Genomic DNA, 11,485 nt, shown 5'->3' on the forward strand with positions numbered 1-11,485 from the left:
AGCCGCGGCGCGGATCCCCTTCCATCTTCCACTTTGGTCTGAGCGCGCCCCACGCATGCGCTGTGGTGTCCTCGGCTGGGCCGGGTGCTTGACGCGTTGCCGTGGAGATGGGCGGAGATGACGTTTGTCCTCCCGCCCATACTCCGTGGTGCGCGGTCGTGTCCGCCGACCAGGGACATCCGCATCATGATGGGTGCGCGCCGATTGGCCCACGAGTCCCCCCTTACTCCTATTTATACCCCGGTCATCCTATTATCAAACCACGCCTCCTGATGAAGCCCACGACGGCAAAACGCACGTCGAGGCCCCTTCCTGCTCCCACCACGCCGGCGTACTGACACCAGCATGTCTCAAGGTAATATTATAACATCAGATGTAGCATGCATATATTTTTCCTAGGACTTGGGTTTGCTGGTACCAGTTACATCCTTATGCTCTGGATTTGAACATAGCTACACATCTCTTTGGAGATATTTTTACTCCATTGGGCTACCCCTTTGGGCATGGTATTCATTATTATTTTGTATCTTGATGCCCTTTTGTAGGGCGGCCCATTTGTGATCCTTTTTATATTTCTTATTAATGAGCATATTCCGGTGTGCTGGTGTATCTAGGATGCTTGGATTTTCTGTGTCTTTTCCCAGCAGTTAGTTTAACATCTCATATGCTGGTGTGGTTCTTCCTGCTTTTTCTAAATCGTCTTTTGTCCACGTGTATTTATTGTTATTTTTTGTATTTGACACCTTAATAAAATTGTTTTTGATACCTCTACCGCTTGGTTGTGGATTTTGGGATACATTCACAGTTTTGATGGGTTTTGCATTTTCTCATCTTTACCTTATCCTACAACTTAGTGTGTTCTTATAGGTTTACACATTTAACTGCACCTTCACCATTTTTTTTAATCGATAGCTCTGCCTTTATAGAGCCAGAGCAGGGTAGAGATAGATGGAAAACGAGCATGTGGTGGGAATGTGTGCTTACTCAACGGTCCTCCACAGCCACCCACACATGCATTAGACCTGGTCCTCACCCGGCTCTACTCTTTATCTAACTTCACTACCTCCCCTCTCCCTCTATCCGACCACCATCTACTCACTTTCTCATCCCTGTCCTCCTCACCTGTCACTCATGTCCAGCAACATGCGCATCCCCACAGAAACCTCGCACACCTAGACACCCACACACACTCTAACTCTATTCTACCACTGGCATCCATATCCTTACTCCACAACACAGACAGTACCTTCTGCTTTCTACAATGTAACTCTCGCATCAGCTATTGACACGGTCGTCCTTCTCATTCATGGCAGAGTGCGATGTTTCAATAGACAACCCTGGCACAATAACATCACTAAAAAGCTCTGGCAAGTGTCCAGGATTGCAGAGCGGCATTGGAAGAAAACAAATTCGCAAGATGATTTCACTGCATTCAAACAGGCAATGCTCGCTTTTAAATCGGCCCTCACCTCTGCTAAACAGGCCTACTTCACAACCCTTGTATCTTCCCTATCCTATAGCCCCAGTCAAAACTTTTAACTCCCTCCTCCGCCCACCACTGCCCCCTCCAACCTCCCACATCTCTGCTGAGGACATTGCCACACACTTCAAAAATAATATCGACCAAACAAGGCAAGTCTTTATTGTTCAACCACCACAAACCCCTTTGTATCCTAGACCAATGCCCAAACCCCATAACCTCCCTCTCCAACATCACTGAATGGGAGCTTAATGGTCTCCTCTCCAAATCACACCTAACCACTTGTGCACTAGACCCCATCCCATCTCCTCCCCAACCTCACCACCACACTTATGCCATCCCTAACCCATCTCTTCAACCTATCACTAACTTCTGGTACCTTCCCTTCTGTTTTCAAACATGCCACAATCACTCCTATCCTTAAAAAGCCAACCCTCAACCCAACCACTACGTCCAGCTATCGCCCAATATCGCTGCTCCCATTCGCTTCCAAACTCCTGAAGCAGCATGTCTACTCTGAACTTTCCTACCACCTCTCATCTAACTTGCTCTTTGACAATCTACAATCTGGTTTCCGTCCCCATCATTCCACTGAGACTGCCCTGACCAAAATTACTAATGACCTACTTACAGCCAAAGTTAACGGTCAATACTCTATACTTCTCCTTCTAGACCTGTCCTCTGCTTTCGACACAGTTGAGCACTGCCTCCTGCTACAGATCCTCTCCTCCTTTGGCATCAAAGATCTCACCCTATCCTGGATCTCCTTATACCTTTCCAACCGCACATTCAGCGTCTCCCACTCCCACACTACCTCCTCACCCCACCCTCTCTCTGTTGGAGTCCCCCAAGTCTCTGTTATAGGACCCTTACTCTTCTCAGTCTATACACTTGGCCTGGGCCAACTCAAAGTCCCATGGATTCCGGTAACCACCTGTATGCTGATGACACTCAGATCTACCTTCCTGGTCCAGACATCACCTCTCTGCTGTCCAGAATCCCAGAGTGTCTATCAGCCATATCCTCCTTCTCCTCTCGATTCAAACTCAATGTGGACAAATCTGAACTCACCATCTTTTCTCCATCTCACAGATCTTCCTTACCTGATCTTTCTATCACAATAAATGACATCCCACTTTCCCCCGTACTGGAAGTCCACTGCCTCGGAGTAACCCTTGACTCTGCCCTGTCCTTCAAACCGCACATCCAAGCTCTTTCCACCTCCTGTCGCCTCCAGCTTAAAAATATTTCCAGAATCCGTCTTTCCTCAACCCTCAATCTACTAAAATGCTTGTGCATGCCCTCATCTCCCACCTCGACTACTGCAACATCCTTTTATGTGGCCTCCTGCTAACACTCTCGCACCTCTCCAGTCCATCCTTAACTCAGCTACCCGACTAATTCATCTCTGTCCTCCTCTGCTTCCCCCCTCTGCAAATCTCTTCACTGGCTTCCATTCCCTCAGCATATCCAGTTCAAATTAATAATAATCTAATCTAATACTGACCTACAAAGCCATCCATAATCAGTCTCCTCCATATATCTCTGAACTAATCTCCCGATATCTTCCCTCACATAATCGCCGGTCCTCCCAAGACCTCCTTCGCTCCCCACCTAATCGCCTCCAAGACTTCTCCCGAATATCTCCCATCCTCTGGAATTCTGTGCCCCAACACATCCGACTATCAACCACATCTGAATCCTTCAGACGGAACCTGAAAACCCACCTATTCAAGAAAGCATACAGCTAGCAATGACCACGCTGCCTCTTCACTACTACCGAAGCTACCGCCTCACCAACACCGGAACTGTCGCAACCTTCCAACCTACTGTCTCCTTCCCTACCATCCTGTAGAATGTAAAGGTACCTTCACACGAAGCGACGCTGCAGCGATAGCGACAACGATGCCGATCGCTGCAGCGTCGCTGTTTGATCGCTGGAGAGCTGTCACACAGACCGCTCTCCAGCGACCAACGATGCCGAGGTCCCCGGGTAACCAGGGTAAACATCGGGTTGCTAAGCGCAGGGCCGCGCTTAGTAACCCGATGTTTACCCTGGTTACCAGCGTAAAAGTAAAAAAAACAAACAGTACATGCTCACCTGCGTGTCCCCCAGCATCTGCTTCCTGACACTGACTGAGCTCCGGCCCTAACAGCACAGCGGTGACGTCACCGCTGTGCTTTCACTTTCACTTTAGGGCCGGCGCTCAGTAAGTGTCAGGAAGCAGACGCTGGGGGACGCGCAGGTGAGCATGTACTGTTTGTTTTTTTTACTTTTACGCTGGTAACCAGGGTAAACATTGGGTTTCTAAGCGCGGCCCTGTGCTTGGTAACCCGATGTTTACCCTGGTTACCAGTGTAAAACATCGCTGGTATCGTTGCTTTTGCTTTCAAACACAACGATACACAGCGATCGGACGACCAAATAAAGTTCTGGACTTTATTCAGCGACCAGCGACATCACAGCAGGATCCTGATCGCTGCTGCGTGTCAAACGAAACGATATCGCTAGCCAGGACGCTGCAACGTCACGGATCGCTAGCGATGTCGTTTCGTGTGAAGGTACCTTAAGCCCGCAAGGGCAGAGTACTCTAACCTCTGTATCAGTCTGTCATTGTTAGTCTGTTTACTGTAATTTGTATGTAACCCCTTCTCATGTACAGCACCATGGAATCAATGGTGCTATATAAATAAATAATAATGTGTACTTAAATGTATGGCTAAGCCATGATGCACCGAGAGCCTGCACTTGGGTTTGAACAGTCAGTCAGGTTTTGAACAGTCAGTCCCTTTAAATGTTTGGCGACACCAAGGGTGGAACAGACACCTATATACCTATAGACACCTATATAATGTTCCAAATTATTATGCAAATTGGATTTAAGTGTCAAAGATTTATTTTACTCACTTCTATAGCACTATTAATTCTACAGCACTTTACAAACATTATCAGTTCTGTCCTCATTGAGGCTCACAATCTAGATTCCCCATCCATGTCTTTGGAATGTGAGAGGAAACCAGAGTACCCAGAGGAAACTCACACAAGCACAGGGAGAACATACAAACTCCTTGTAGAGGTTACCCTTAGTGTTATTTGAACCCAGAACCAGAGTCCTGCAAAGCTGCAGTGCTAACCACTGAGCCACCATGCTGTACTAAAGATGCAATTTTTTGTTTTTATAAAAACTCATGGATGGTATTAGTTCTCAAGGCTTTTTGGATCATTGAAATCAATCTCTTGTGATGATTAGTTTGCCAGGTGAGCCCAATTAAAGGAAAACTACTAAAAAAGAACATTACACATTATTGTGGCAGTCTCTAGAGTCTCGCGAACCTCAAGGTTTAGGATCCACTGGAGGCTTGCAGTTATGCAAAAACCTGCTATTCAACCACCCCTAAACAGTGATCACACAAACAGTTGCAGCGAGCCCAGAAATACACTGCTCAAAAAAATAAAGGGAACACTTAAACAAAAGAATATAACTCCAAGTAAATCAAGCTTCTGTGAAATCAAACTGTCCACTTAGGAAGCAGCACTGTTTTACAATCAATTTCACATGCTGTTGTGCAAATGGAATAGACAACAGATGGAAATTATTGCCAATTATCAAGACACACTCAATAAAGGAATGGTTCTGCAGGTGGGGACCACAGACCACATCTCAGCACCAATGCTTTCTGCCTGATGTTTTGGACACTTTTGAATGTTGGTTGTGCTTTCACACTCGTGGTAGCATGAGACGGACTCTACAACCCACACAAGTGGCTAAGATAGTGCAGCTCATTTAGGATACAACATAAATGCAAGCTGTGGCAAGAAGGTTTACTGTGTCTGTCAGCGCAGTGTCTAGAGGCTGGAGGCACTACCAGGAGACAGGCCAGTACACCAGGAGATGTGGAGGCGACCGTAGGAGGGCAACAACCCAGCAGCAGGGCCACTACCTCAGCCTTTTTGTAAGGAGGAACAGGAGGAGCACTGCCAGAGCCCTGCAAAATGACCTCCAGCAGACCACAAATGTGCATCTGCCTGCACAAACGGTTAGAAACCGACTCCATGAGGACGATGAGTGCCCAACGTCCAGAGATAGGGGTTGTGCTCACAGCCCAACACCATGCAGGATGCTTGGCATTTGCCACAGAACACCAGGATTGGCAAATTCGCCAGTGGTACTCTGTGCTCTTCACAGATGAAAGCAGGTTCACACTGAGCACATGTGACAGACGTGACTGAGTCTGGAGACGCCGTGGAGAGGGATCTGCTGCCTGCAACATGCTTCAGCATGACCGGTTTGGCAGTGGGTCAGTAATGGTGTGGGGTGGCATTTCTTTGGAGGGCCACACAGCGCCATGGAGAGGGATCTGCTGCCTGCAACATGCTTCAGCATGACCGGTTTGGCAGTGGGTCAGTAATGGTGTGAGGTGGCATTTTTTTGGAGGGCCACAAAGCCCTCCATGTGCTCACCGGAGGTAGCCTGACTGCCATTAGGTACCGAGATGAGATCCTCAGACCCCTTGTGAGACCATATGCTGTTGCGGTTGGCCCTGGATTCCTCCTAATTCAGGATAATGCCAGACCTCATGTGGCTGGAGCATGTCAGCAGTTCCTGCAAGATGAAGGCATTGAAGCTATGGACTGGCCTGCCCATTCCTCAGACCTGAATCTGATTGAACACATCTGGGACATCATGTCTCGCACCATCCACCGTCACGTTGCACCACAGACTGTCCAGGAGTTGACGGATGCTTTAGTCTAGGTCTGGGAGGAGATCCCTCAGAACATCTGCCGCCTCATCAGGAGCATGCCCAGGTGTTGTAGGGAGATCATACAGGCACGTGGAGGCCACACACACTGCTGAGCATCATTTCCTTGTCTTGAGGCATTTCCACTGAAGTTGGATCAGCCTGTAACTTCATTTTCCACTTTGATTTTGAGCATCATTCCAACTCCAGACCTCCGTGGGATATTAGTTGTGATTTACATTGATAATTTTTAGGTTTTATTGTTCTCAACACATTCCACTATGTAATGAATAAAGATTTTCAACTGAAATATTTCATTCAGTGATATCTAGGATGTGGGATTTTAGTGTTCTTTATGTTTTTGAGTAGTGTACAAGATGACTAATTTTAAAACAGTCTTGTTTCCTGATGAATGCCATGCAACCCTGGATGGTCCAGATGGATTGAGTAGTGGATGGCCTCATGTCCCAACAAGGCTGCGTGGTCAGCCTTGGTGGCAGAGTCATTGGGTGAGAGCAAAGTATTATCATGTATTTTTAGAGCACGATTGATTCCATAGTGCTGTACATGAAAATACAAATATAAATTACAGTGAATAAACTAACAATGACAGATTGTTACAGAGGGGAGAGGGCCCTGCCATTGAGGGATTAAGGTATATAGAGTTTCTAACTGACAACTTCCTTCCATGGTACAAAAAGAACCATGCCATCCGTAGCAAAATCATCTTCATGTATGACATGTATGACAGCTTCATCTTTTTATGCAGGAATTGAACCATAACAGCCTCAACATTAGGCTCACATATAAGTATAGCCGTGACAGTATCGATTTCCTTGATATCAGGCTTCATACCCAGGAGGATGGATCCATCAATACCGATGTATTTAGAAAAGAGACCTCGGTGAATGCCCTTCTTCACGCCTCCTCAGCCCATAATAGCAGTACAATTGGAGCTATACCTATAGGGCAGTTCTTAAGGATGAGGAGAATTTGCTCTACTGAGGAGGCGTTTTAAAGACAGTCTGTGGACCTTGGGGAGAGATTCCGGTCACGGGGCTATAGTAATAGAAGCATAAAGCGTGGGTATATTCGGGCCAAAAAACAAAGGAGATCTGATCTCCTGTCCCAACCACCTAAAGCTAAAAAGAAGGAGGATGATACAATCAGGTACATCTCTACATTTAATCACCAGTGGGGTACAATGAGGAACATCCTGAGGAGGCACTGGTCGATTTTGAAAACGGACCCTACTTTGGCCCAACATCTCTCAGATGAACCCCTGATGACGGCTGGGAGATCGCGAAACCTGAGAGATATATTAGTGAGGAGCCATTATGTAACCAAGACTCCAACCCTGTTCGGTGCTGGGAAGAGGAGATGGGGTTTCTATCCATGTGGTGAGTGTTTGGCCTGCCATAATCATGTGAGGGCGCTGTCCTTCACCTCTGCCGATGGTTCAAAAGAATTTAAAATCACTGATTACATATCGTGTAGTACTACATGTGTAATCTACATGGCCAGCTGCACGTGTGGTTTGTCCTATGTGGGTCTGACCTCAAGGGAATTGAGGGTCAGAACCCGTGAACATATCAGGGACATCATGGCGGCTAAAGAGGTGGAGGACATTGCATCCCTTAAGACATTACCTCGACACTTCAGGCGGCACCACGGATGTAACCCCAAAGAGTTGAAGGTGTGTGGCATCGATCATGTTAGGAGTGGTATAAGAGGTGGGGACATCAAGAAAAAACTTGCACAAGTAGAATGCCGTTGGATAACGGTATTAGGAACGATGTCCCCTCATGGCCTCAATGAGCAACTGAGCTTTGCGTCTTTTTTATAGAATAAATTGTGTCTGATCTGTGCATGTTCTTGTATCCGGATTTTAACTTGTGTGTTTTATTTGTATTATTTTAGAACTTATTTTGTACGTATTTATGTCCATCATCATCTGTTCTTCGGGCATATGAGGGACATCTGGAATATCTGGCTGGCGATAGTCGCAATGGTGGAATCACCCGAAATGGAACATCAGTGGGTTTCTCCTGGTGACATTCATGAACCTCATAATAATAATAATAATAATAATTTTATTTATATAGCGCCAACATATTCCGCAGCGCTTTACAACTTATAGAGGGGACTTATACAGACAACAGACATTACAGCATAACAGAAATCACAGTTCAAAACAGATACCAGGAGGAATGAGGGCCCTGCTGCTCGCAAGCTTACAATCTATGAGGAAAAGGGGAGACACAAGAGGTGGATGGTAACAATTGCTTTAGTTATTTGGACCAGCCATAGTGTAAGGCTCGGGTGTTCATGTAAAGCTGCATGAACCAGTTAACTGCCTAAGTATGTAACAGTACAGACACAGAGGCTATTAACTGCATAAAGTGTATGAGAACATGATGGAGGAACGTGATTATGTTGTTGTTTTTTATTAATAGGCCACACAGGGATAATTAGGTTAATGCGTTGAGGCGGTAGGCCAATCTGAACAAATGAGTTTTTAGTGCACGCTTAAAACTGTGGGGATTGGGGATTAATTGTATTAACCTAGGTAGTGCATTCCAAAGAATCGGCGCCGCACGTGTAAAGTCTTGGAGACGGGAGTGGGAGGTTCTGATTATTGAGGATGCTAACCTGAGGTCATTAGCAGAGCGGAGGGCACGGGTAGGTTGGTAGACTGAGACCAGAGAGGAGATGTAGGGTGGTGCTGAGCCATGGAGTGCTTTGTGGATGAGGGTAGTAGTTTTGTACTGGATTCTGGATTGGATGGGTAGCCAGTGTAATGACTGGCACAAGGTAGAGGCATCGGTGTAACGGTTGGCGAGGAATATGATCCTGGCAGCAGCATTCAGGACAGATTGGAGCGGGGAGAGTCTGGTAAAAGGTAGGCCAATTAGTAGAGAGTTACAATAGTCCAGACGAGAATGAATAAGTGAGACAGTAAGAGTTTTTGCAGAGTCGAAAGTAAGAAAAGGGCGAATTCTGGAAATGTTTTTGAGATGCAGATAAGAAGAGCGAGCCAGTGATCGGATGTGGGGGGTGAATGAAAGCTCGGAATCAAGGATGACTCCAAGGCAGCGGGCATGTTGCTTTGGAGTAATGGTGGAACCGCACACAGAGATGGCAATGTCGGGCAAAGGTAGGTTTGTAGAGGGAGAGAACACGAGGAGTTCAGTTTTTGACAGGTTCAGTTTCAGATAGAGGGAGGACATGATGTTAGAGACAGCGGTAAGACAATCACTGGTGTTTTAGTGAATCAAGAAAATAAGTAATAAGAAAAAAGGACATGTCTATACAACACCAGATGCCGTTTGTCCGGACTGTTATATGGGACCAAATATTTTAAAATGTACCCCCTTCTTTATTATTTCTTCTTTTTGTATCTGTATTTTAAATGTTGATTTCTATTTTATTCAGCAAGAGTATTTCGCTGTTGCACTGTTAAGTGCATCTTCACATTTTATATTACTAGATGCACTTTATGTTTGAACACCTGCGGTTCATATGCACTCAATCACTTTAATCAACTTATCTCTTATGTTTACGATAGTCACTAGTCTACATAGTGCGATATTATGTACACGCAATAGTTAGCACAGTATTCCGCTGTTTTTTTTCACATACTTACTGCCCTTACTTGGTCCCTTTTTCAAAATGGCGATTACGGCATGTGCGCATGCGCACTGCGCTGGTGATTTGTGCGGTACCATTCCTCCCGGTATCCGGAAGTGACCTAACAGGATATGACGTCTGGTGGACTTTATCCCCGCCTGTTGTGATCACTAGGACGGCCGGGGAGTACGGTTCGTAGCACCCCCAGTAGAGCAGCGCGCATGCGCCAATCATTATGCCGCTTATTGACTCCAGCTGTTTATGCCCTTTAAATAATGCCCGGCACACACATCTAACCACGCCCCCCGAGGAAGCCCAACGCGAAACGCGCGTCGGGGCAGCGGGACTGACACTGGCATCAACCTAAATGGGTAAGACTAACATGGCTCTATCGGTCCTTTAATTTGGCCTATGTAGGCATAAGGATTTATATGGGAGATGCACATACCGTCAGATGTGGTCATCTGAACCGGACTCAGTTCTATACTGAACGGTGCGTTGCCTGTTAGTGTCCATATGGTGTTACTTGCAGTAGTCTTGGTCCCTTGTACGTGTATGCTATGAGCACCTTGTTTATGTACTTTGTTCCTGTGTATGTTATATTTATAATAAAATTTGTGTTTTAGTGAATTATGTTTTTGGGTGTATATTTACTCCAGGCTTTTTGTAGGATCAATATTCATGTATGTCAATGCAGCATCTCATGATGAAAAGAAGACCACGTAGTCATTGGCTGCTTTGGGCATAAAAGGAGAGAAACGCATGGTGTTGCAACCCAATTAAGAACCTTTGGAGTATCCTCAAGCAAAAGATTCATGCGGATGGGAGGCAATTCATATCACAACAGCAGCTCTCTGGGAGACTATTCTAACATTTTGCAAATAAAAATTGAAGCAGAAACTAACCAGAAACTCACAAGTTCAATGGATGCAAGAATTGTGAAGGTGATATGAAAGAAAGGGTACTATGTTAACATGTAACTTGATGTGTTAAGGTGTTTTTTGATGAAAAACCTTTTGATTTCAGTAAATGTGACCTCTTAATGCTGCAAATTCAACAAATGACCATTTTCAGTTCTTTACAACCTATAAAGTGTTATGAACCGTAGCGTTTTCTAATTAGGAATAGCGCATCATGTTTTTTTTTATAGAAATGCGGTTATCATTAGGAGGTTTGTACAATAAAAATTTGATTTACAATAACATTTTGATTTATACTCTAACGGTTGATGATTTCATCATTATACTGACTCATTTGCATTGATCTATTAAGAAAATCAGAGAAAAATAGCATTTGCATAATAATTTGAAACACGGTGTACTTGCTTTGAACAGTCATTCTGTGCTAACAGACTCCCTTTATGAAGACAATAAAGCACTTTGTTACATGAGTACATATAACATGCATTTATAACAGATGAATAGGTTGAGGGGTACCTTGATGAAACAGTCGAGGGTATGAACAGCACCAGCAATATTAAAAGATTGGCAGATACCTTGAGTCTACAGAGCTGACAGTGCAGCTAGCACCAGGAATGTCCAGGCATAAATGCTAACAAGAGCTATATAAGAAATACTGGTATCCGACCAAACTTTAGTCCAAAGTTCGGTTTGGGTACCAGAACTATACCCGCAC

Source organism: Ranitomeya variabilis, chromosome 3 (genome assembly GCF_051348905.1).
Source record: "Ranitomeya variabilis isolate aRanVar5 chromosome 3, aRanVar5.hap1, whole genome shotgun sequence".
NCBI classification, from domain to species: domain Eukaryota; kingdom Metazoa; phylum Chordata; class Amphibia; order Anura; family Dendrobatidae; genus Ranitomeya; species Ranitomeya variabilis.